The 25,241-nt window shown below is 40.5% G+C and overlaps 1 protein-coding gene across 2 annotated transcripts in view; it reads right to left on the bottom strand.

Annotated features, from left to right (window-relative positions):
• The window catches only part of LOC132829818 (hippocalcin-like protein 1), a 143,822-nt gene that overhangs the window by 78,277 nt on the left and 40,304 nt on the right, over positions 1–25,241 (bottom strand). The window contains exon 1 of one of the 2 annotated variants that reach the window (XM_060847183.1): positions 5,007–5,090. The exons of the other annotated variant lie outside the window; for it this stretch is intronic. The gene's annotated coding sequence lies outside the window, so the exon portion shown is untranslated. Of the gene's footprint in view, positions 1–5,006; positions 5,091–25,241 lie in introns of those variants that run through there. 2 annotated transcript variants of the gene reach the window in all.

Here is a 25,241-nt window from a genome sequence, read left to right as displayed (position 1 = left end):
ACATTGATCATTAACAAACCAGTTGAGTTTCTGGATGTCCTTTAGAGAAGGATGTCTGTCCTTGTTATCCAATGTGGCTGACGTGTGAATCCAAGACCCACAGCAATGTAACAGATTATGGACTGCCTTCTAAAGTGGCCTTGCAAATCTCACAGTTCAATTGTGATTATGATTGGCAGTTGATGCTGGCTTTTCCACACACATGATGAACTGATTAGAATAACAAAACACTTCTTTTAAAACACCACCAATGACAAGGAGGTCCAATACCTGATGAAGGGCTTTTGTCCGAAACGTCAATTTTCCTGCTCCCCAGATGCTGCCTGACCCATTGCGCTTTTCCAGTACCACTCTAATCTTGACTCTAGCCTCCAGCATCTGCAGTACCCACTTCTGCTAGGTCCGATTCCAAACCAAGTGTGCCAGATAGGCCTCCCTCAAATATACGACAGTGAGTGTTTGAGAGGAAAGACTTTCTATCCTAGTGCGCAGTAGTTCTCATCAACACCCTCGTGTGCTGCAGTGAGAGCTGCACAGTGTATCAGCAATGCCTTGGTCTCTCCCGATTCAATGGGAGAATTGTAAAACAAAGACCAGTGTCCTTTTTGTAGCCGGCTCTGGAGGCGCACAGGTAAAATGCTTTCAAGTTCAATAATAAAGGACTGGACACAGTCTGGACGGCTGAAAAACTAATTTTACTCTTCACCTCCAATTTTCTTAGCTCATAAATAGCTAGAGCTCCAGGGAACACTATGAAGTTACACTGTGGTTTTCTCTGAAAGGAGTGTGTTCTAAATCATTCAATAAGGCAACAACTTGTCCATCGAGCTGCATCACAATTGGAAACCAAATGTCCCAAACAATGAGGTAGATCAGCAGCAGGGGAGGAAAGAAAATGAGGCAAATCCTGCACTCCAGATCCAACTGTCTTCAGGGACATTCTGTCTCAGGTACCCAAATATCTACAGGTACCCAAATATCTAGCCTGTTTTAGTCATATGAAGACTCTGGAAGGATTTTGGAATGCTGATCAGCCATCAGCTTCGAGTCGAGGGACAGCAGACAATGATACTATATCGGAAACTCGCAACACCCAAACCAAAACCAAAGTTATCCAAGTTCACTTCAGCTGGCAGTCAGAAAGTGGTTAACCTTTATCAAAATTGATAATATTCAAACCCACAGACAAAAGGGAGGAAATCAACATTTGAGCCAATCGCACCATTCCTTCCTCTGTGGTATGGAATTCATTCCAGTTGTCAATGCACCGAGTTTAGATGGACACAGACTGCCAAATCTCAGGCAACTTGCAGCAAACCCAATACAAACTTGCCAGCACATTAAACCTGGCCATTGGGCAAATGGGTTCCAAATGGTTCTCCTCCATCAAGGAGATTTAATAAATACAATAAGTTCATGTTGGAAATGAAAGCAGAAAATGTTGGAAATACGCATGAAATCTGGCAGAGTCTGTGGATAGAGAAACAGAGTTCACGGGGTAGATTTTGTCAGAATTGTGAAGATTCCACAGACCTTTAAAAGTGGTGCACATGACCTAGATATATAAATCCCACCCTCATTTCACCAAAGGGAGGAGGTCAATAGTGTCATTCAGGGGAGAAATTTGGACACTTTGTACTGAATTCAATCAGACCCTATTTTTATAGTGGCAAGGGTTCAATACTGCACTGTGGAAGTCACAACTTTAGAAAGAAGTAAATGCTTAAGGAAGGCCGATAAGATATGTACAATGTATTAAATTATTTAAATCCCCAATATTATTAAATATTAAACAAAAAGCTTTCCTATTTCCATTTGTGTGGAAAAAAAACTATTCCAGCAATTACACTGGTTGTATGTTGACATTACCTCAAAAGCCATCATTAAATTTTTTATTAATAGCTGGCTGCTTTGCACAACCTACAATTAACCTGGCAGTGGAACTGTAAGCTCATAAACTGATTGACATCTGAAAGAGGTTATTAAAAGTTTCACTGTTTTTAATATGGGATTATGAATACAAATCTGTTTTCCTCAGAGTTTAGATAGTTGAGGGAATGGGTTTTCCTGGATGCAAGTTTCTTTTGTTTTACTGAAAAACTGTAATATATTTAAATCTTCATTTTATTTAATCTCAATAAATACAAGTAGGTAAAGGGGCTGCAAAAAAAAAGTTAGTGAACATGGGGCATGGACTAGCATAAATTGGAAATGATGGAGGTGTAAGACATGAGGAATGAGGCCCTAATATTTAACAAAACAACTTGAGATGAAGTTCTAGAGAACTGAGATAAGCCTTTCTCCAGTCTGTCCTGGCAATCAGATAGTAATCCCTGTGGAGTTTGCACGTTCTCCCCGTGTCTGCGTGGGTTTCCTCCGGGTGCTCCAGTTTCCTCCCACAGTCCAAAGATGTGCGGGTCAGGTGAATTGGCCATGTAAATTGCCCGTCGTGTTAGGTAAGGGGCATATGTAGGGGTATGGGTGGGTTGCGCTTGGCGGGTCAGTGTGGACTTGTTGGGCCGAAGGGCCTGTTTCCACACTGTAAGTAATCCAATCTAATCCTGAGGAAGGGCTTGGATGCTGCCTGGCCTGCTGTGCTTTTCCAGCACCACACTCTCCAGTCTGGAGTAGTGAGCCCAACACCATTCTGCACCTTGGAAGGAAACTTTGACCCAACGTTGAAAATTATGATCATTCATCAGTTTATGTTGGAGGTACCTAGCTGTACAAAGGACCTCCACATCATTGACCACCAAGCCCCTTATCAATACAAAAACAAAAACAACTTCAGTGGAAAATCTCATTTTGATGGAGTGACAATATAACAAACCAAATTTTTGAAGTTAAGGTGATCAAAACTTGTCAGATGCCACCAGTGACTAAGTTCAGTGTGGCCTTCTCTCAACTGGTAAGACCACTGAACCATATATGGACGATTAGGAAACAAAGTGAACAATTGTACAAACTAATTATCCCATTTTGCACTTCAGAACTGCTGGCTTGAATTGACCCTTTCCCAAGATATGCACATTCTCACAGAGTAGCAAATTCTCAGATGATAGAGAATAGTGAACACAGACTGTCATCGACATCAGGAGTCCTGCACAAATACCTGCTTCATTACTGTCCCACGGAAGAATGCCGAAGGTAAAACAAGGCAGAGTGTGAAAATTATGAAACAGCTACTCAGCATAGAAACATTTCCTTAATTATTGAAGAATTTAATAGAATTCATTCCCCCTTTTCAACACCAAAGCAAGAGTGTATACAAGGACACACAGAGGCATGCTGAGATTGCGGGCAATATTGTTACTGTCAATGATTCAGTATTGAAGAGAAGGGAAGTCATCCAGGAATTGTGGAGAAACAAAGTGATTTGAGTGTCCAAGTCCAAAAGTTACTAAAATGCAGTGTACAGATGTTAATAGAAACAATCAAGACAGTGAATGGAATATCAGGTCACTATCATAAATATGAGGTAGCTACCTTTATCTTCCATAAACGGCAGATTTTACTCTGTTTGGAGTAATAGTTTCAGAGTTGGGACCATACCGCTGGAAGGCTTTGACAAGCATACAGCAGAGATTTCCCAAAAAATACCAGGTCTTAAAGTATTACATTCTGAGACCAGGTAAATTCTTGCTTTGGACTCATTTGTGTTTAGAAGACCAAGCGCCAGAGACATTTTAAATAATACAAAAGATTTCAGTACACTCAACAGAACCCATTTCTTGGAGAGACCTAATCTTAAAACTAGAGCTAGCTAATTCATTATTGTGGCGGTGTGTCTTGTAGAGCACCCATTGTTTGAGAGATTGCTGGGTCTGTGGTCTTGCTAAGATTACATTTTATTCAACATTCTGTAAACTGTTTACACTCAGACTAAGCACAAGGTCAACACAGTGACCTGTCTCTTTAAGGTCCCTCTATCATATCATCACTTGCATCACTACTGGCGTAGCGCTTACTATTTATATGTTTGAATGTTAAACCTTTACTGCTCATTTAGAAATAAAAACAGTAAGTACTTTTGCATATTGGGAAGAGGAAATCTCAAACTCTCTTTATCCCCAATATTATAAATGCAAGGTGAACTAAAATGTTCAGGATTGAGATCAATAGTTTCAATATGCCAGGCAATGTCAAAGGAGATTGTAATACTATTGATGCACAAATCAGCCATAATCCAACAGGAATATGCAACAGGAAGGGGAGAGGGTGGTGTGGGGAAGAGAGTGAGGTTGAATGGTCTACTCTTGTTACAGTGCAATGGGATGTCCGACTGGAATTGACAGCAGACAATTACTGAGTCTGCTATTATTAAAAGTTAATGACAAAAATATGTCATCCAATGCATCTTTTTGTCATTAATGCCTTAGCAACACTGGTTGTCAAGTAGTGACTTGACAGACTTTTTTGTGCAATCTATCATTAATATAATGCTGATTATGAATTCCATGGTGAGAGCTTTAAATTCTATTTTCTGGAATGGAAAACAGCACCAGTAACTGTACCCCAGCAATCTAAGATAACTTGAGGCACCAAAGCTCAAAGCCTTTAGCATTCTTTGTTTCAGATACTAACCTCACCATCAGGATAATGACATTGTTGCTGATTGATGTTGCAAGTGGTGGCTTTTTAAAAGACCACTGCACTATATTTAATACCTGATAAATCTCAGCAAAGGATTTTATTGAGCAAACTGCTGGGATGTAACAAGATTATGCTTCTTCAAAAGCTTTTCACAAAAGCCAAGCTGTGGTAATCCCATTTATTTCAAGCTAGAAGTCTTCATAAATTGCTAAAAACTATTCAAAAGTAAATAGGAATAAATAAACAATTTAAATTTGACTGGTTTGAAGTAGAATTAAGTTTGTCTGGAGTTTAAATGGTCTCACAATCTTACTAAAGAAATACATTAATACTATGTAAAATATTTATGACTCCTTATCAGACATTAAAAGATTCAGATGAGAACTTTATCCCATTAATTGAAGAGAGCTTACATTCCGTCATTGAACTATTTCACCAATGATTCCAGAGTTTTGGCTTCAATTGTCCTTTCTGGAAGGCATTTCACATCAGTGACTCTTCTTCATAATGTTGTTGTTTGTTCATTCAAATCTGTGGCCAAGTACACGTCAACACATACCACGAATGTGCATTTATGTTTAACTCTTTCAGTCACTTCCTAGCTGCCTGCAATTGCCTCACATTGGTTTGCTTGAAAAGTTTGCATACAACATGCAAGATAGGGGAAGGTGAAAAGCAATTTCATGAGAAAAATGTCACAGAACGCTGTGAACACTTCTGATGTTGCATTTTTTGTTGAGAAGATATATACTGTGATTTCACTCAGGCGTTCACAAGCTGTGATAACTTGTCTGGGCAAGGCATTGTCTAATGGTAGTAGCTACCATCTGAGGAGGGAGTATTATCTGACTCTCTCTTTCTCACTGCAGGGCTATTATTTGACTCTCTGTTCATACACTCATAAGATGGACAGGAGGCAATCCTGCACCCTTTCATTCTGTAGGCATCAGAGTTAAATAGATCAAAACTCATAACTAATTAAGTATAGCTCAAGCTTGAAACGAGTGACACTGCTGTCTTGGGTTATTATGGAAGAACCGAGCTGTTTGAGCAGTCTCCTCCAGAAGCCACTCAACTTCAATATTATGGCAAAAACATAATAACACAAAGGTTGGAAATCTGGAGTAAAATCAGAACATGCAGGCAATGCTCAGCAGGTCAGGAAACATTTGTGGAGAGAAAAACTGAGCAAACATTTAAAGCAACAACCTTTATCTGGAACTGGACTTCAACTTTAAATAGGATTGAAAATTCAGAATATTTGGCCACTTTAATAATATTTCATTACGGCGAGGTCAAACTTATTGTATTAAGTTTGGCAGCCATGAGACATTTTGAATGCTCATCATTTAATTTTCATGCGCTCTCTCAATGCTCCTTTGTACCTTTTTACATATTCATAAAGCAGCAGGTGGACCTCATCTGAAAGCAGCATAATTAATAAGGCTACAGGAAGGAGCCCTGGCAGGGGAGGTTCTGCACATTGAACACAGGCGTGAGTAGAGAACTGAAAGACAAACAGCTGATGCAATTCAAATTTGCAGTCATCTGCAGAGTACTGGGAAATATATCACTACCAGCTTAACATTTATACTGTTACAATTCTGGAATCTACGAAACAATGAAACAATTCGAAAGCATCCACTGAGAATAAAGCCAAGCGCCTTCAGTAGTCGAGTCATATCTAACAGATTTATTGGAATTCTTTGTGGGTATAATTAAGTAAATGAGCACACAATGATGTTTCTTCAACTCCCCTCATTTCTCTTTGGGAAAGCATGTAATAAGCTGGAGTGTGAAATTTATAAATCAAGAATCAAAGCAACCAATATAAAGCTGCAAGTTTAATATTTAATTGGATGGGTAATAGCAAACTGGGCAATTATCCAGTCTGAAATTCCATCAGTCCATTATGGACAGTTAACCAAAACACAGCATGTATTGACATGTATCAAAATACCTTGCTTTAACTGGGTCACTATAATCTGGGGACCCTCAAATGGTTCAATTTGGGGATACTTATTGACAGATTGTTTATTAATAACTTAACAAATAATACCGTAAGTGGAATGATGAGTCATTTTTTTTTCTTATTATTTACGATTTCTGTCATTAACTTAGGTGCCATGGTATGGCAATTTATAAATTTTTTCTCTTTTTTTTGCATTTTATTCTATTTCCTTTCGACTTTGTAATAATTTTAAAAAAATTTGCTGTTTAAATAATCCAAGGATGTTTATTGGTGCAGCCACATTACCTCATTTTAATTTCAAATAATCAGAGTCTTTACGTGCAAGAAGCCAGCCAAGACTACTTAATGTAGTAGAGTTGTTTTATACAGTAGACCTCAAAATAAATGCATTTTCATCCAAGGGAAGTAATTATCACTTCAATATCTTTGACTTGCATTCAGTACAGTATTTTAATATTGTAAATACAATAATGGTTGGATTAGAATGGAAGCCAGAGATTCAAATCTCTAAAAATAACCTAAGAGAATGGACATCAATATAGAATATAAAAAGATAATGCAGTCCATTACCATTCTCTCGGGGCAAATTGGGATGAGTGATAAATAGAGGAAATAGTCACATTAAGAATGACTTATTAAATAAGAATCACAAGTATATCGTTCATGCCAGTCATCTCACACTGAAGACACAATATCGTGGATTATACTAGACAGAGCAATAGAAATAAGGTAAAGTTGGCTCTGTCTGAGAAATTGCAAAACATCAATAAAACAGTTTCATCCTGTAAAAGAAATCCCCCTGAAGTAACTGCAACAGATTAGAAATCCAGGTGGTCACAATTTCTGTCAGCTATGGACAGGCCTTTAATAAACCTGATATTAAGCAAAGTCTTTTCCTTGGGCTGGGGGAGTCTAGAACTAGAGGGCATAGGTTTAGGGTGAGAGGAGAAAGATATAAAATACATCTATGGGGCAACTTTTTCACGCAGAGGGTGGTATGTGTATGGAATGAGCTGCCAGAGGAAGTGGTGGAGGCTGGTACAATTACAACATTTAAGAGACATTTGGATGGGTATATGAATAGGAAGGGTTTGGAGGGACATGGACCAAGTGCTGGCAGGTGAGACTAGATTGAGTTGGAATATCTGGTCAGCATGGATGGGTTGGACTGGAGTGTCTGTTTCCATGCTGTACATCTCTATGATTCTCTGTCAAGTCTCAAAGTCAGAACAAAAAGTGGGAATTTTAAATCAATGGGAGTGTCAATCAGCAGCCTCAGATTTATTGGGGCGAGGGGATGGGGTGGAGTGGGGTGAGTGGTGTGTGTTTCCAAAATAGTCACCTGGCTCTCGGGTCTGTACATGCTAAGGTTGAAAGGCTGACCAATCAAAGCAGAGCACCCCACTATCAGCACAATCTTCTTCAATCCTCAGTTGAGGTCAATGGTGACCAACAGAAAGACCTGATTTCCAGCATCCAATCAAAACAAAGAATGGGAACTCAGGGTTTTGCTTATATTTGCGGAGATGCCTAGTCTTTGAGACAACGGGTTTGCTGATCAGCAGGTGCCATGAGGTGGATACTCAGCAGAGTAGGTTTGTGGAGATTTCTGGCCCTGCCAAACCAATATCTGCTGAAGAACCCATGGGACACAGTTGGGAACCATATCTTGACAACTGCAACACGTTCAAATACAAATACAATTAGCATTGATCCTTGCCCAAAATACAAGCCTAACAGCCTTGTGAAAGCTATAGGCAGGTAGCCGGTTGAGAAATGCCTGCCCCCAACATGGGAAGCTGGAGAAAAACCAGGAGCAACAGCAAGGAGGAGTTGGAAACAATTGTAAGGGCAAAATCAGGAATGGAGCAGGAGCATTTTCCTTACACTGATCTGTCTGTCTGTGTGAGTGCAGTGTACACGTGCTGTTGTGTGTTGGGAGAAGCGGAGCTGCAAAATCCTCACCTCTATTATTTTTTTCTTGAAGGGACGTCCCCGTTTATCTTTTTTTTTTCTTTACCCCCGCACTACCGCCTAACTGCGGTAGTGCTTATTTTCCCCAGCACCCATGGTGTGTGTGCAAGTGTGAGACACAGTGAGAGACACAAAGTGCACAAATCTTTATTTAATTTTCCACCACCAGGAAGAAAGGAAACACCTGAGTGGCCTGTGACAAGCAGTGCCCTTCACATCAAGGGGCAATGCTGTGTGATCAGACAGTGAAGGGGAAGGCAGGGACTAAATCAAAATAGAGTTGGAGGGGAAATGATGCACTCCACTCCCTGCGGCGCCCACCTCTCCCTGAACAACTCCAGGGTGTTGGTGGACACTGCGTGCTCCTTCTCCAAGGACACCCGGACTCTAATGTAACCGCGGAAGAGGGGCAGGCAGTCGGCCGTAACGACCCCCTCCACAGCCTGCTGCCTGGACCTGTTTCCTCACCGCTATTAGCTTACCTTGCCCTACAGCCATTGGTTGATTAACTAACTGGCTTAAGGCAAGAATATCACACATGACATCTCACCTCAGGGAAACAGTTCCAACCAAATGACTGATAACTGCTTTGTCCCAGGAATGCCACATGAGAAGTGGCCACTGTTGACACTACAGGCAGTCTCTGAAGGGGACATACCCTGATGCAGCCTGGAATAAAATGTAAGCACAGTGCCACCTTGGGGAGAGGCTGGTAGGCCCTGGAGAGGCTGGTTTCAGTCTGCAATTATCAGGGTGCTGGTGAAACCCAGGAAGAGAATTTTACATTGTTTTGGGGAGTGTTGTGTATCTGGAAGGGACACCTCCAATGGGCACTGCAGCCCTTACTCAGCCAGTAGTCCACCAGCTTTCATCAGCAATGCTGGACATGGCACTGGCCTTACTGGGAGCAGGTTCTTAAGTGACCATTGGTTGAGTTTCATTTGGCCCAATGGCCACCAAACCCTTCACCATTGATAGAAGAGACATGCCAAGTGTGTGGCAGGCATCACACCACTGCTCTGCTGTCCAGGTCTAAGCCCCCACTCAGTGGGAGTTTAGAAGAAGCATACAAGTCCAGACCTAAAATGGTGCACTTTGCATTGGTTCGATGGTGACAATGTTGCAAATCCCAAAACCAGGTATATTCACCAGGTGGTGAGGTCTCAGTCCATAGTCCAAGAAGTATTATTCCTGATTCTTAAACCTAAAAGCGTACAAGTAATGGCTTGTATAACTTTATGTTTCTTTGACATCCTCTGTCCAGTTACTATTCACTGGTCCCTGTCCAATCACGCTTAATATATCAAAGAGAAAATTGGAGCAAAAATTACAATTCTGAAGATATTACTTTTGTTACAATGCTTTGTGCCCAAATAGTCATATTAAGAAAGACATGACGACACACAACAATGCAGAATCATGAAGGTGAATTCTCCCTCCCTCCCTCAGGAAGAAACATTGGCCCAAATTTCCTTCTCACCACTGACTGTACAATAAAAAGGTCCACAGCAGCCGAAAACTGCAGTAGAAACTGGCTTTCCATTTGCAAACTCATGTCTGAGGCCCAGCATCAATCAAAAGGGCCACAGCATCATTGACATCACCAGAAGTCATGCTGCAGAGAGTCAAGCTGTCTGCCATCAATTAGTTGGTGCTTTATAAAGATTCTCAGTTGTTCAGAACTTTCAATAGGAAATGCAACTATTTTTAACGGCAGCATTTCAATGAAGAGAATGTTACTTTAGGCACTGGAGTGTTGCATACAAGCACTTGTCAAGGAACGGTTTCCATGGCTTCCTAGAAGTTGTGTCTGTTTATCATGAGGATTATTTTTGGAAAGGAAACTTTATGTTAGAGTCATTAATGGAAAATTTTCTGTCTCCGACCTCTCAGAGATCCTTGGTCCCATCCTTTGAAATAGCACTGATGCCAAAAGAGCCAGGAAGAGCTGGAATGTGTGGGGGATGGGAGGTAGCAGTCGGGGAGGAGGTGGTGAGGGTGGAGGAGGGCACTGGGGGCAGGTGGCATCATGAATACTTCAAAGACTATTTATATCAGTTTACACAACAAAGCTTTAGTTACTTTGCCTACTGAATTGTGCCTGTGATCGAGCGTCCCATTTTGCATGCAAAAGTCATTGCAGGTTGACAGTAAATAATCCAAATTCACACATTCACGGTCCATGTCAATTTAAAAATAGGAACAATGGAACCGCTACAGCCCATCCTGACTCACTGTGCCTTCTACATTTCAGCACTGGTGATCTTACTGGAGCTAGTTTAGCCCACACTCTCCTGTCAAAATGTAGTCAGACATCAATGTCCCCTGACAGTAATGATATAGGACCTTCAGCAGCCCTGATGCACTGACTATGTGGTAACTGCCTGATGACTGAAAACTTCTAAAAAAATCTGCTCTACCTTCCGTGTGTCTTTAAAATGGACTCTTTTCTAAATTCCCATGACTCCTCTCCCAACCTACCTCCTCGTTCATTTACCAGCCAGTCTACCCCTTGCCACCCTATCTTCTCCAGTGAGCCATTTATTAGCCTACCCCTTCACTAGTCCACCACACATTGTTTGGCCACCTACCACCTTCTACCCAAGCCCTCACTCACTTACCTAGCGCTCTGGCCCCTCACTCACTTTCCTTCTCTCTGTAGCTTCTCAAAGGAGGCTTTGGACCTTTAGATCACACTGCTGCAAAAACGTTTATCATCTAATGCTGACCTGTGTTGTGGTCGAAGGCTCTCACATCAGATCCATTCCACAATTCTCAGGAGGTCCACAGCAGAGGTTCAGGTTAGAAACATGAAGTCCCAACTAAGAATGTAAATTCTCATAAAATTCAGTCTCTATTGTGCCCCTCGATAGCAGCAACAACCTCAGTGGAGGAAGTGAAATCTTGGCTATACATTTTGTACGTGACATAAAAAAACACTTCTTTACAAATATGGCAAAATAGGCTCAGTATTCATTATATCCATAACAAGCAATAATTTACTAATAATTTCACTTCATCTGAACATGGCTGTTACATTCGGCATTTTCCTAGACTCTGGGACCTACCCCTCCACAACCCCCAACCCCAACCCCCAACTCCAGTGATTCCTGAAAGATCACCACCAATGCCTCCACAATCTCCTCCGCTCTCTTCTTCAGAACTCTGGGGTGTAGTCCATCCAGCCTGGGTGGTTTATCCACCTTCAGACCTTTCGGCTTCCCTAACACCTTTTCCATGGTGATAGCCACAACACTCAACTCTGCCCCCTGACTTTCCTGAAGTTCTGAAATGCTGCTGGTGTCTTCCACTGAAAACTGATGCAAAGTAGGTATTCAGATCCTCCATCATTACTTCGCTCCCCATACTACTTCTCCAACCTCATTTTCCAGTGGTACAATGACCACTTGTGCCTCTCTCTTACCTTTTATAGATCTAAAAAAAAATCTTGCAATCTGGTTTTAAAACACGAGCTAGCTTACTTTCATATTTCATCTTTTCCTACCTTATTACATTTTTGTTATGCTCTGTTGGCTTCCCATTCCTCTGGATTCCCACTAATCTTCACCATATTATATGCTTTTTTGTTTTGCTTCTATGCTGACCTTGACTTACTTTGTCCTTCCCTTTGTACGTTTCTTCTTCCTTTGGATGACTTTCTGCTGTGCCTCCCGAATTACCCTCAGAAACACCAGCAAGTGCTGCTCCACTACCTTTCTCTGCTGGGCTCTCCGTCCAATCATACCTGGCCAGCTCCTTCCTAGTGTCTTTGGAGTTACATTTACTCAATGTCATTGCAGTTACTTCATGGTAACCTCAGGGACTGCTGTGCTCTATGAAAAAGACTGGGACTGCACGCTGCAGGGACTGAGCCCTTCCCTGTTGGTGTCACCCCTGCATCACAAACCGCCTGTCCAAACAACTGAGCTAGCCCATCCCCAATAAATGGTACCCACTCCTGATTTTCCAGTTTAACTAATTTGATGATAAAGATACACAGATACTGGACATAAAAGACATCACAAGCTAATGAAATAAGATCCATTTTCAAACATTATTCCCTTTAAAGTCAGTGTAAGCTTCTCCCTCAGTCGGGGTCATGACGAGCAGGAAGCCAATTTTTATTTTTAGGATTTCATTCAGTTTGCATCTTCGTGATGAAGCTATCCCTTATGAATCAGCAGGATTTCAACAGAAACATTAAATCACACTGAAATACTGCAGGTTCAAAGTATGAAAAATCTATGCAGGCTACTCACACCAACAGAAAAATTTCCCTTGCTGTCTTTACTGAGTCATGCAGGGCTGCAAAAACACTCTCTGTGCAATCATTGCAAAATAACATTCAGTTTGAGGACTATTCCCAAAGCACTGCTGTTGTGTGGAATAGGCTGACGATCCAACTTAGATTTTCTAAATTATTTGAAATTCTGTAATGATATAATTGCCAAAAACTGGGCAAAGGAGATCTTACTGGTTCATTTGTGAGAGAATTTAAGGGAACACAAGGGATAATTAAACTCTTGACAGCTCACAACTACATACCTTCAAGGTCTTAAGTAAATCAATGATTTGTTTGCTCAGTAATTCTGCAATATATTCAGATCTTGCTAATTACAGGCACCCAATATACCACCTAATAAAAAAAGCTTAGAGATGAATTAATGAGAATATATTCCAACCGTATTTGTAATGTCAGAACAATTTACAGCAACCTTTCAGTTGTACACAGCTGAACATTCAATTGGGGTCTCACTTTGGAGGTAAACACAAAGGAGAGGATTCTCCAAAATATGTTTGGGAGAGAAAAAGTGTAAGGTAGCCCTGGATATTGTCGAGTCAGGACCCAAAGGTTATTTTGCCCTCTTCTAGCTGACCTATGCATGCAGTGAAAAAGCAGAGAATGGTCTTGGTAGGTCATTAGGAAATGGTTGAAGTTATTAAGAAGCCATTAAGGAGTGCCATTAGCCTCGAATCCTTGGAGGTCTCAGCTTTTCCCAAACGATCAATAACTCATCTGGATCACTGAGATGAGTGCACCATGGGAAGAGCTTCATCAGTAAAACTGCAAGGTATGAAGATGAAGAGCTCCAGCCATTGCCGGGGAGAGGCTGCTGTTTCAGCATTTCCTCTCTCAGATAGTGTTCTCACCGCTTGGTAGATGATTAATAACTTACCTTTAGCTGCAATTCCCACTTGCCATCCTTCAGTATGGCTTGGAAGCAGTTTTTGTAATTCTGGATTACATCTCTGCAGTTAGCAGGGGTGGGGAGAAGTGGTCAGCAATAGGAACCACACCAACTACTCCAGCTGCAACAGGACCAGTGTTGCTTATCATTCGTATGCCCTTCCACAGGTTAAAATGAGGTGGATACAGATCCCAGCAGAGGGAGGAGAGACCTTCAACTCAGGTTCTACTTATAGAGGATCAGCTCTCCCAACATGCCAGAGCACCAGAGAGTCAGGACACTCAAGATCTCACAGCAGATTGCAGCTGAGATCTAAAGTCTCTTAGAGCAGGAGCCCATGGCCAGTGGAGCAGCCTGGGATGTGTAACTGCCAGACAACAAGTTGCGTATCACTGAATGGCAACCATCCCCCTCCGGCCATTCCCCTTGGATTGCCACCTCTCACCAAGTTTTGTACTCTTTCCTTTAAAGAAGAACAAATAACATTACAGCATAGGAACAGGCCTTTTGATCCTCCAAGCCTGCACTAATCCAGATCCTGTATCTAAACCTGCCACCTATTTTCTAAGGATCTGTATCCCCTTGCTCCCTGCATATTCATGTATCTACCTAGATACATCTTAAATAACACTATCGTTCCCGCCCCTACCACCTCTGCTGGCAATGTGTTCCAGGCAGCCACCATCCTCTTCAGTATTGAGAGAAAGCAATGAAGTCTTGGGTTTAGGGGAAAGGGTGGGCAACATTTGTCAAGTGTATCTGTGAACCATGGGTGAGAGAGCTGCAGGAGGCCGAGGGCACACTGAAGGCTTTGACTGTTGAGATGGGGATATGAGATGCCTGAAGATGGTTAAACAAGTCGAGGCTGCAAGCTACATTGGTCCGAGGAACACTGTCCAGGAAGAAACAGAAAAAGCCATGACACTTGTTTGTCATGTCCATCCTGGAATGTCCTTGGTTAATCTTCTGGGCAAGATGTGGTACTGATTCTCTCAGTATATGGGTGTGTCTCCTTGGTTGGAAACTTTGTCTCCTTCCTTCTATCTTTGATGGACCCCTAAGTTAGTCAGATATTTAGTGATGTCTGTTAATTGGACACTTTGTCCATTTAGCTTTGCAAAACAATGGTAAGGTGCTTTCATCATTTCTTTCACAGTTTACAGCAGCCATGATGTGACAGGGAGTCAAAAATAATGTTTGCCTTCATAACCTTTCCCCACCTCCCCTTTTTGTTGTGTCTCCAGTGCATGCAATGATACCATCTTGTGCGTGATGATGTCACATGATATGTCTAGTTTGAGTGGCTTCCAGCTTGGCCACATAACAGAGCACACTCTCCGAAGGTCAAAGAGGGAATTGCAAGGAGCAGGCTTCCCATGTCACCTTCCCAACCCCAATGAGAACTACAGTCTCAAAATGTTAAGAGCTAGTGAGCTTATCTGAAAGTAGCTGTGATCCCTTTAAATTAAACTTCTTCCTTTCAGAGAAGAGGCATGATACCCCACCCACCTGCCATTCATCATCGATCGGGTAATCCTGAGGCAGGATGATAATGGTTTTACTATGGTGAGGGGCACCCACTTTGGTCAAGCTACAGGAAGGTGGGTTGCAGTTGCAAACATTCACCTCTTATTGCAATAGGAGCTAATGTGCCAAGATTCTGCCCAAACTGTCTGGAACCAAAAACATAACCACCATCACTAGACCACAATTGTCCACACGTAACAAATGTAAAAGAACAATAAATGACACTGGGGACAGGTGCTTCACAGGAATTTCAGAGTGTACACGGACAAGATAAAATCAGAGAAATTCCTGTAATATGCACTATTATTTGCTATTGACTGTGCATTCGGCTGAAGTACGAAGAAAATCTATGATGGAGGTGGAAACCTGAGGCTAGCAACGTATAATTAGCTGGATATGATATCCATATAGATATTCAAAAGCTACTGTTACTTACACTCATTGGTAATTGTTGGGGGATTAACTGTGAGCAATTGAGGCTCTCCTTCTGCACATTCCTGCCTCTGATAGAAAATAGAGTTTCTAGTTTTCAGATCATACTCTCCTGGCTTTCAGACGGCACTCAGAAGACATTAACCCAAAGGAACACACAGAACATTTCACCTCCCTTTCTTACAGCACTTCCCTTAACTTAATTATTGTTGAAATATTTTTGTCAAACATGTAGTTTTAACATTTAAAATTATGGTGAAGCAGCTATAGTAGGTGGGTGTTTTCTTGTTGAGGAGTGGTGGAGTCAGTCGAGAGAAAACCTTTTAACATAAAGCAGCAGCTTTTGCTACAGGGCCTATTGTTCAATACATGAAATATGAACTCAATTTATAGCTCTGATTAATCTGAAAATCAGTAACGCGAACAACCTACAGATCAAAAGTCATACTAATAAATAGAAGGTTAACTGAACATTTTGTTGAACAGTGCAGAGATTGCAAAGTTTTTTATAAGAACAACAGGTCAGTTTTCTTTTCAAACAGGAGTTCATCTTGCTGCCACAATCTTCTCTTTCATTTGCTCTCAAACAGTAAAGGAAATTGAAATAGAAGTAAAATTCTGGGGTTTTTGGGAAAACTGAAATAAAGATGAAAGTGTCAAATTATCCAGAAGGTCAATTGACAGAAAGAAAATTAGAATTAGCATTTCAGGTCAATGACCCAAAATATAAAGTTATTGGGATCGGTGTCCAATCTTAACCAAAGCATTTCAACATAGTATGTTGAATTCTATGCTTTTTCTGTGCATCCACATTAAAATAAACAAACATTGAAATAATTTGCATGGATAAAACAAGATGGACAATTTAGGAGACATCAAATCAAATAATATGCTTAGTCTGGTATTTGTCACAAATACATGAAGTATAGCGGCATATAAGGGAATTAAGCAGCATTTATTTTCCCCCAATACTTAATTGCAAATAATTGCTTCAAAAGTTAAATGATTAAATATATGCAGAAATGTCAGCATCTGAAAAAGAAAAAAGACTGATGGACATTTTGGATAGAGTGCCTAATTGTGTTTGACTAGCACATTCTATTTTTTCAGCAGTTGCAAATTTCAATCTTTTCAATTATAGAGTAATGTTTTGACTCAAACATTGACATTAATTATTCAAGTATGTCATAGTATATAAATTATGCAAGAACGATTAGGGGTTATTAAGATCTCATTAAACTTGATAGGTTCCTGGAGCAAGCACCTTCCAATTACAGAACAATCCAGCCCCTCCAAGTAATATATCACGTGTTTTGGTACAAAAAAGAAAAATTGCCAATTGCACATTCATTCATGGTTAGTGTGGTGGTCAAAATGTAAAATATAAAGAACCTAAAACTCAAGTCCTTTAAAAGGTACAACCCTTAAATGGGGTGTGGGAGTATAGGGACCGTGTTGTGTATGCGCATAAATCATTGAAGATGGCCAGGCAAATTGACAGTGTGGTTAATAAGGCATACAGTACCTTAGGCTATATTAACAAGGGCAGCGAGTACAAGAGTAAGGAGGATGTACTGAACTTGTCTAAGAAACCAGTTTGGCCTCAGCTGGAGATTTATAGTAATTGGCAAAAGAAGCAAAAAGCAATGCACAGACAACTGTTCTCACACAGTGAGTGGTTAAGATCAGCAATGATCCACCCAAGGATGTGGGTCAGGGCAAGTTTAATCAAGTATTCATGAGAAAATCAGAGTGTTATTTGAAGAAAGAACAATATGAATAGTTATGGGGAGAAGTCAGGATAATGGCACTCCAAATGGCACATTCACAGACAGGTGGGCTGAATGACTTTCTGCATTACAACTGAAATTCTGTGATTTCTTCAAAAGGTGTATTTAAAATATTTTCTAAAAATTCAATCCTGTCTGTATATGCATGGTCCAAAACAATTTTGACAATAATGGAGCTTCAAATCAAAACAGCAGTAACTAAAAATATATCCGCAGGAAAGTCTAACATTCTCCTTGGAATTTAGCACGTCATTAAATAAAATGGAAAAATTGGATTCTGCACTAAAACATTTTGGGTATTACCTAAAATATAGATAAAGCTTGTTTGAGGAATACTACACATTTGATATAGAGCAAGACACTTGTACCTGTAATACAACTACTACCCTTTGATTATTATGGGATCTATAGTTCTTTTAAATTATCCAAAAATATTTTAGATGATAATGATTGACAAGTTTTATGTCAATGGGCCAAAATACAACCATTGCTACAATTAAGAATTCCAGAAAAGAAGCCAGCCATGCAATGGACATGCACTTAATAAGTAAGCACATTGTTCAGGAACATCTATAGCTAACAGATTTTGGAAATAAATATTTCTACACAGTATACTTATTCATTCATGCCCTCTTTGTAACAACAGGCCAATACTCCTGGGATTGGAAGTATACAAAGCAAGAAGAGGAGGAGCTGAATTTGACATGGAACCCGCACCTGTCAGTGTTTCATTCTGTAACACCTGTGCCCAAATGTGAAGGGTTGGAAGGACATGAATCTTTTGCCTGATTTTCCCAAATCATTCCTTTCAGAGATGTGACCTGGGTGCTGTTGGCATACTTCAGCACCTTCCCACTATTTCAGAGGAGATCAACTCACGGCACACAGAAATCTCATGGCAACACACTTCTGGCAGCACGGGTACCACAAAACTCTGCCCCAAACAAAATATTCTAGATTCATTGTGCTCATATCAATCCCCATTAGGACTTGCATAATAAACTAATAGCAGTACCAAGAAGATAAAATGCCACAGTAATGGTCAGAAAGATGATGATGATGATATTATTACATCAAAACACTTCACCTAATCATTTGGTTTTGGAAGAGCAATTACTGTTAAACATTTATAGCTATTAGTTTTTAGCAATGCCCCACAAAGCACTGACAGGAATGACGAGTTATTCCCTACTCCTTAACTACAGAGAGAATATAGGTGACAGTAACAGGCATGTTGTGAAATCTTCAATATACTCCCATCTGAAACCCACATGGTTAGGAGGCAAAATCAGCATCTCATTGATGTTGCTTAGCATTGCCAGGGTGGGGCAAGTGCTTGCACAGACCCAGCAGTGAAGGCTCAATTGGAGTGGATAGTTCCTCACTGGGCCAGCATGAGCAAAATGAAGATAAAAATAATTATTTTTAAGCAGGATGCCAGAAGATCCAATAGTTTTAATCATAGAATCCCTATACTGTGGAAACAGGCCATTCAGCCTATCAAGTCTACAGTGACCCTCTAAAGGGCATCTCACCCAGCCTGAATTTTCCAAAAGGAGCAAAACACAAAGCACAGACACGAAACAGCTTTTGACTAATGACAGAAGGAAATCATCTCAAAACATAAAAGGTTAGACTCCAGTAAAACAAACCAGGATATTTACTTTGCAATAGAGGAAGAATTAATTAGTTTACAATTATGAAGGTAAAAAAAGGAAGAGCACATCTTTGTAAAAAATGGTACAGAATGATAATCTGGAAGATACAAAATATTGAAACCGTAGGATACAGTAACTCAATTGCTGCAATAGAATTGAACTGCAGATGAGATTCTATAGCTATGGTTGGGCATGCTGTCTTCAATAAGGCAATCATAAATTTAATAGGCTTTGTATAGAAATACATCCATCTCAATGTATATCTTGGGTATGTTTTTGATGAAGATTATGCATTGCAGTGCTTTAAATATATTTTTCATCTTTGTTATGCAGTTTCAGCAACATGCATACAGTCAGTTCTTGTGTCAAATATCTTCCAGCTTCTTCCAAAAAAAAAGGGGAACTGTTCCTCCTTGAACTAAATAGGACAAAATCATTATGATGCACAGTATGGGTTATCCTTCCATGTGTCTTATCCCTCACTGCATTAGGACAAAGGTTTTCCAGTTTCTAAGTCGTGAACACATATGATGTAGAAATAGATGGAGACTGCTCAAATTAATTATACTTGGTTGCATGCTTCAGGGAGAGACAACACCTCATTAGGCTGAGTTGAAAGCATAGACATTTCAAGACTTTATTAAAAAAACTTCCCTTCAGTTGAGACACAGTAAAAGATGCTACTGTTTATCAGAAAAATCTTTACAGCAATGCCCTCATTATAGCACAAACATCAATCCCAATGTTTAGACAAGGGACAGGGAATAGAATCTTCAAATAATCAGAGAACATTCAGAGATCACAATACTGTCAAAAGGAAATGTAAGATGGCACCTTAATGCAAGGATCCTCTACAGATATGTCCTAAAAGACAGACAACCATTAAATGGGTCAGATATTCTGTCATCTTTTGATGAAGTCTGGATAATGGTTGCTTTGAGGCACTGAGTTGTTAATACGCTCAAAGTGACTTTAAGATGTTTGCAGTATCAGTTCATAATTCCATCAGAATGTGCAAGATGGCTGAACAAATTGACAGTAGAACAGATTTGGTTTATAAACCAGGCACCTCCTTCCACACTGCTCTGGTTGTTCCTACCCAAGCGCTTGCACAAGTCTCCGGTAACCACTCTAGAATCAAGAAAGCAGCTTCATGATCTTCCAGAAGCAAGAGGGAAATTGAAGAGATAAAGGTAGTATTGAATAATACTGCATTAACTCGTTTCATTAACAGTATAATGAATTTCCCAGGTAAATATCCGTAACTTTTAAAGTTACGTTGCAAGCATCAAGTTCAAAATGGCAAAAGGCCATCTTGCAGCAGTGGGTAGATGATTCAGGCTTGGGTCTCACTTCAGGGCTTGATTGCAAAGGAAGTTGCATTCATTAAAAGAGACTATATCAAACAACATTTAATGTCAAGTACAACTAACAAAGTACATTTAATAATGACTCAACAATTCCTGGCAGTGTTAAGAATCAGCCATTTTTGATGGAAAAAAGGCAAACATTGAGGAAATAAGTTCATGTGAAATATATGGGTGGCACGGTGGCACAGTGGTTAGCATTGCTGCCTCACAGCGCCAGCGACCTGGGTTCAATTCCCGACTCAGGCAACTGACTGTGTGGAGTTTGCACGTTCTCCCCGTGTCTGCGTGGGTTTCCTCCGGGTGCTCCAGTTTCCTCCCACAGTCCAAAGATGTGCGGGTCAGGTGGGTTGGCCGTGATAAATTGTCCGTAGTGTTAGGTAAAGGGGTAAATGTAGGGGAATGGGTGGGTTGCGCTTCGGCAGGTCGGTGTGGACTGGTTGGGCCGAAGGGCCTGTTTCCACACTGTAAGTAATCTAATCTAAAAGTAATCTAAAATTGGCAGGTTAAAGGCCATATTATGGTCACTGTGTGATTAGCATAGATTCTTTTCTCCGGTCATGCAACAAGGAGACAGAAAATACATGAACTAGTTAGAAATATGGAACAAACATGCTGGTACTTCTCCATAGAGTACTGGCTCAAAATCAGGCCATAGTAGAAGTTTTTTAATATCATGTTGGATGGCAAGCTCTTCACTACCCAGGAGTCAGTCATGTATCTGCTTTTCTTTAAAAAAACACAAACATATATTCTGTAATTGTCAAAATTATGACAGGAATCAGTTTGATTTAGATATTTATCTGACATTGACAAGGTGTTTGATACAAGGAGATGTTAATTCAAGAACAAGTCAAAAATCAAGTGGTGAGACTCTACATAGGAATGCCCAAACAGAAGATTAACAATGGATAGATAAATGGAGGATGCAGCAGGTGTATGTCTGGCCATGGTTGGACAAATTAGGGTGACCACCTTGATTATTGAATATATTATGAATATAACACAAATCAATTTTAAATAGGATTTCTTGCAATTGGATTAAGTGAACAGTTTTCCCTCATTTATGAAAATCATAATAAATGAATTAGATCTGGGGCGACACGGTGGCTCAGTGGTTAGCACTGCCGCCTCACAGCGCCAGGGACCTGGGTTCAATTCCAGCCTCGGGCAACTGTCTGTGTGGAGCTTGCACATTATCCCCGCGTCTGCGTGAGTTTCCTCTGGGTACTCCGGTTTCCTCCCACAGTTCAAAGATGCCCATACTGTTAGGTGCATTCGTCAGAGGGAAATGGGTCTGAGTGGGTTACTGTTCGGAGGGTTGGTGTGGACTTGTTGGGCTGAAGGGCCTGTTTCCACACTGTAGGGAATCTAATCATCTAATTTAATCGAAGGAAGTAGCCATTTAAAAATAGAAATGATACAAGATCTAGACACCTGCTGCATTTTGATGTCTTCTACAAAAAGGAGGCAAAAGGTTGGGTAAACTCAAACATTACATAGTCCTTAAGAATGCATATCACTAACGAGCTCTTCTTAGAATGGGGAAGTCTGTGTTATTTTGAACTTGGAAAAGCCTCGTAATGTTATACATTGGACTACTATACTTTGAGCAAAACAATAGGGATCGGGCATACATTTAACTGGAATCAAATTCTAAAATCAGTCACTAAAAAAAAAACTAAGAGATCCAAATAATAATTATTAGAGGCAGTCCAGGACAGATAGGAGAAGGATGCCACATGAAAGGATGCAATTTGGGCAGCAAAAACAGTCAAATGAATCTGTGTAATTTGAGCAGACAGCACACAATTTACATGAGAGGGATTAAATCCAATTTATGCAGGAGAGTTATAATTTTGTGCAGTGTAACAATTCCTCTGAAACAAACATTCGCTTAAGGTGAATTGACTGTACACACTTCAGTGACATTTAGAGCACAGCTCAGGGAGGGTGTTAGCACAATGGCGGTACCAGAATAATAAATAGTCACTGCAGGTTTTCAGTTTCATTAGATTGATGCAGAGACTCTGAAATGAGCTGCTCAGAGATCTTCTCTAGTCCTCCAAGCCTAATTCGTTTAACTTCTAGTCAAGTATTTTTTTTTGAAGCAGAAATAATAAATTCATTCATTCATTCATTCATTTACAAATCTATTCTGCAGTTCAAAACGTCTGCCCCTGCAGGAGGTGTAGATTGAACACTGTTCTAAAGGGTTTTGAAATGGTTGATCTGGAATTCAAATCGCCAATGACATTCTGTGATGGCAAAAGAAAGACATAACTTGAGTGGAATCCTTTTGCATCCAGCAGGCTAGATGGATGAGATCCTTTGCAGAACTCTTACGTCTGGGGTTATTAAATGCGAGCAAGTGCCAATATTCACGGAAAAGTTTGAGAATAGCGCAACTTGTCATTTTCAATTGTAAAAAAGGTCTTCAGTGACCACTTAAGGAATTATTGCAAAATCAATAAATAGTGGTGACAAAAACAGAAATTGCTGGAAAAGCTCAGCAGGTCTGGCAGCATCTGCAGAGAGAAATCAGAATTAGTGTTTCAGCCGAGTGACCCTTCCTCAGAGGTTTCTGGGGAAGGGTCACTCAACCTGAAATGTTAACTCTGATTTCTCTCCACCGATTCTGTCAGACCTATGGGCTTTCCCAGCAATGTCTGCTTTTGTTTCTGATTTACAGCATCCACATAGTGGTGATTAGCTTTACAGATTTGTTAAGTGTTGATGCAGTGGAGGCTAGAAGTAGGATTTATCATTTCATTTTGAAAGAAAAGTACAGTTGGATTGGACTGCATTTCCTCAGTGTATGGCCAAGAGGAATTAACAACACCCACTTCAAATGGAAAAAAATGCTGATGTTTCTGGAAAAGAATTTGGATGTTATTGAATACGTCCAACTTGTGAATTATTTTTGAACTATCCACGTACACATCTGACAAACACAAAGCCGGCTGCATAGGAACAGGTGGTGTTCGGTCAAAATGTGTGCTGCACACAAAGACTCATGAACTTTGTGGTTTGAAGTATCAGCTTGGTTCAGCAGTAATGCCATGTTTGTCTCAAGTCAGAAGGTCATGGGTTCAACTCTGATGTCAAGATTAAGTATGTAATTCCAGCTTCAGTTTGGAGCTAAAGGTAAAATTGCTGTCATTCGGATGAGACATGAAACTAAGAGTTTTCCTGACTGCTAAATGTGTTAACTTCAATGATAGTAAAAAGAGCATTTCTAGTATCCCTCACTCATTGATTCCCTCAATCACTACTATCAAACACTGCAGCGAACCTAATCTAATCTAATCTAAAAAACAGATTAAGTTGTTATTTATTTCATTGTTAACTGGCTTTGTGGAAACAGATTTCCTACAGTTGCCAATGTAACAATGATTAGATTTTCTGCTCAGTTCCTTAGTGATAATTGTTTTTCAGATGTTTGCAAAAGACATGGAAAGATGTTACGAAATGCAAATTCCTTCGTTCTTGTGTTATCAAAGTGCACAATTTGTAAAAGCCAGGGATAGAACAAGCAAAAATAGCTCAAAGACACACTGCTGGGATCTACAAATTCCCGAGTTTGGAAAATAGGGATGATGCAAAGCATCAGAGATTACATTCAGTAGGGGATTCTTGCACAAAGCATCCGACTGTTGCCACAGTGCACTTTGAGGACAGACTTCTGTTCTAGCTTAATCCTTTCAGAGTTTAACAGCTAAAAAAAAATCAATCATATGTTCAAGGTCAGATTTCTTGGGAAGATTCAAAAGCTGATGAGTTGATGTCTAGGGGAAATGTTGGCAGACACAAATGGGTTGCAGCAAACCACCTTCAGGTCTTGGCCCTCAGACCCAACTCCGAATCCTGGAAGATTATACATTCCAAAGGATGGATCATCCAGAAATTAAGAGAACAAAAGAGTGATGGAATGTGAGGTGAGGAAACTGAAACAGAAACCTGCAGGCAAAGACATGATGAGGATGCAGCAGAATGCCACAGAGTGGAGGAGGCACAGAGACTGGCATGAAGGTGTGGGTATCCATGGCAGGCCAGATTTTACAGATAATGGATGAGCTACTTCCTGATAGTGAAGTGGTCAGTGCAGCCAAAAATGGTGCTTCTCCAGAGAGAGACCATGGCCAATCAGTGTGCCTTGATGGTGGAAGTATTGAGCTCCGATTGCATCGATGGGTATCTGATGCTGTGGGCTCTCAGGGTTACAGTGGTCCTATAATCCACACCCTTGGCTTATACCAGAGGCCTCCTAGAAACAAGTACACACACCACTACATTTTGGCAGTAACCAATGCTGCCTTGAGGGGAGCCAACCAGTTCATCAAACTGAGAATTATTGAAAACAGGCAGGCCATGAGAGTCAGAGATTTTAGTATCATCGTTGGTCCACTCCAGGCATAAGATTTCAGACTATTTGCAATTTTTCTTTGATTCATTCACAGGATGATGTTGTCACTCACTAGGCCAGCATTCATTGCCAATTCCTGATTGGACAAAGGGCAGTTGAGAGACAACCACATTGCTGTGAGTCAGGAGTCACACATAGGCCAGACCATTCGGCAGATTTCCTTGCCTGAAGGACATTAGTGAGCCAAATAGGCTTTTCTGATGATCGGCAATGGTTTCATGATCATCGGCAAATCCTTAATTCCAGATTTTTCTTCACTGAATTCAAATGCCAACATCTGTTGATGCAACTAGAATGATTAACATCGAGCAAA

The sequence above is a fragment of the Hemiscyllium ocellatum genome, chromosome 30 (assembly GCF_020745735.1).
Source record: "Hemiscyllium ocellatum isolate sHemOce1 chromosome 30, sHemOce1.pat.X.cur, whole genome shotgun sequence".
Lineage (NCBI taxonomy): Eukaryota > Metazoa > Chordata > Chondrichthyes > Orectolobiformes > Hemiscylliidae > Hemiscyllium > Hemiscyllium ocellatum.
The sequence above is the reverse complement of the archived record's forward strand: the minus strand, read 5'-3'. Positions and strand labels throughout refer to the sequence as shown.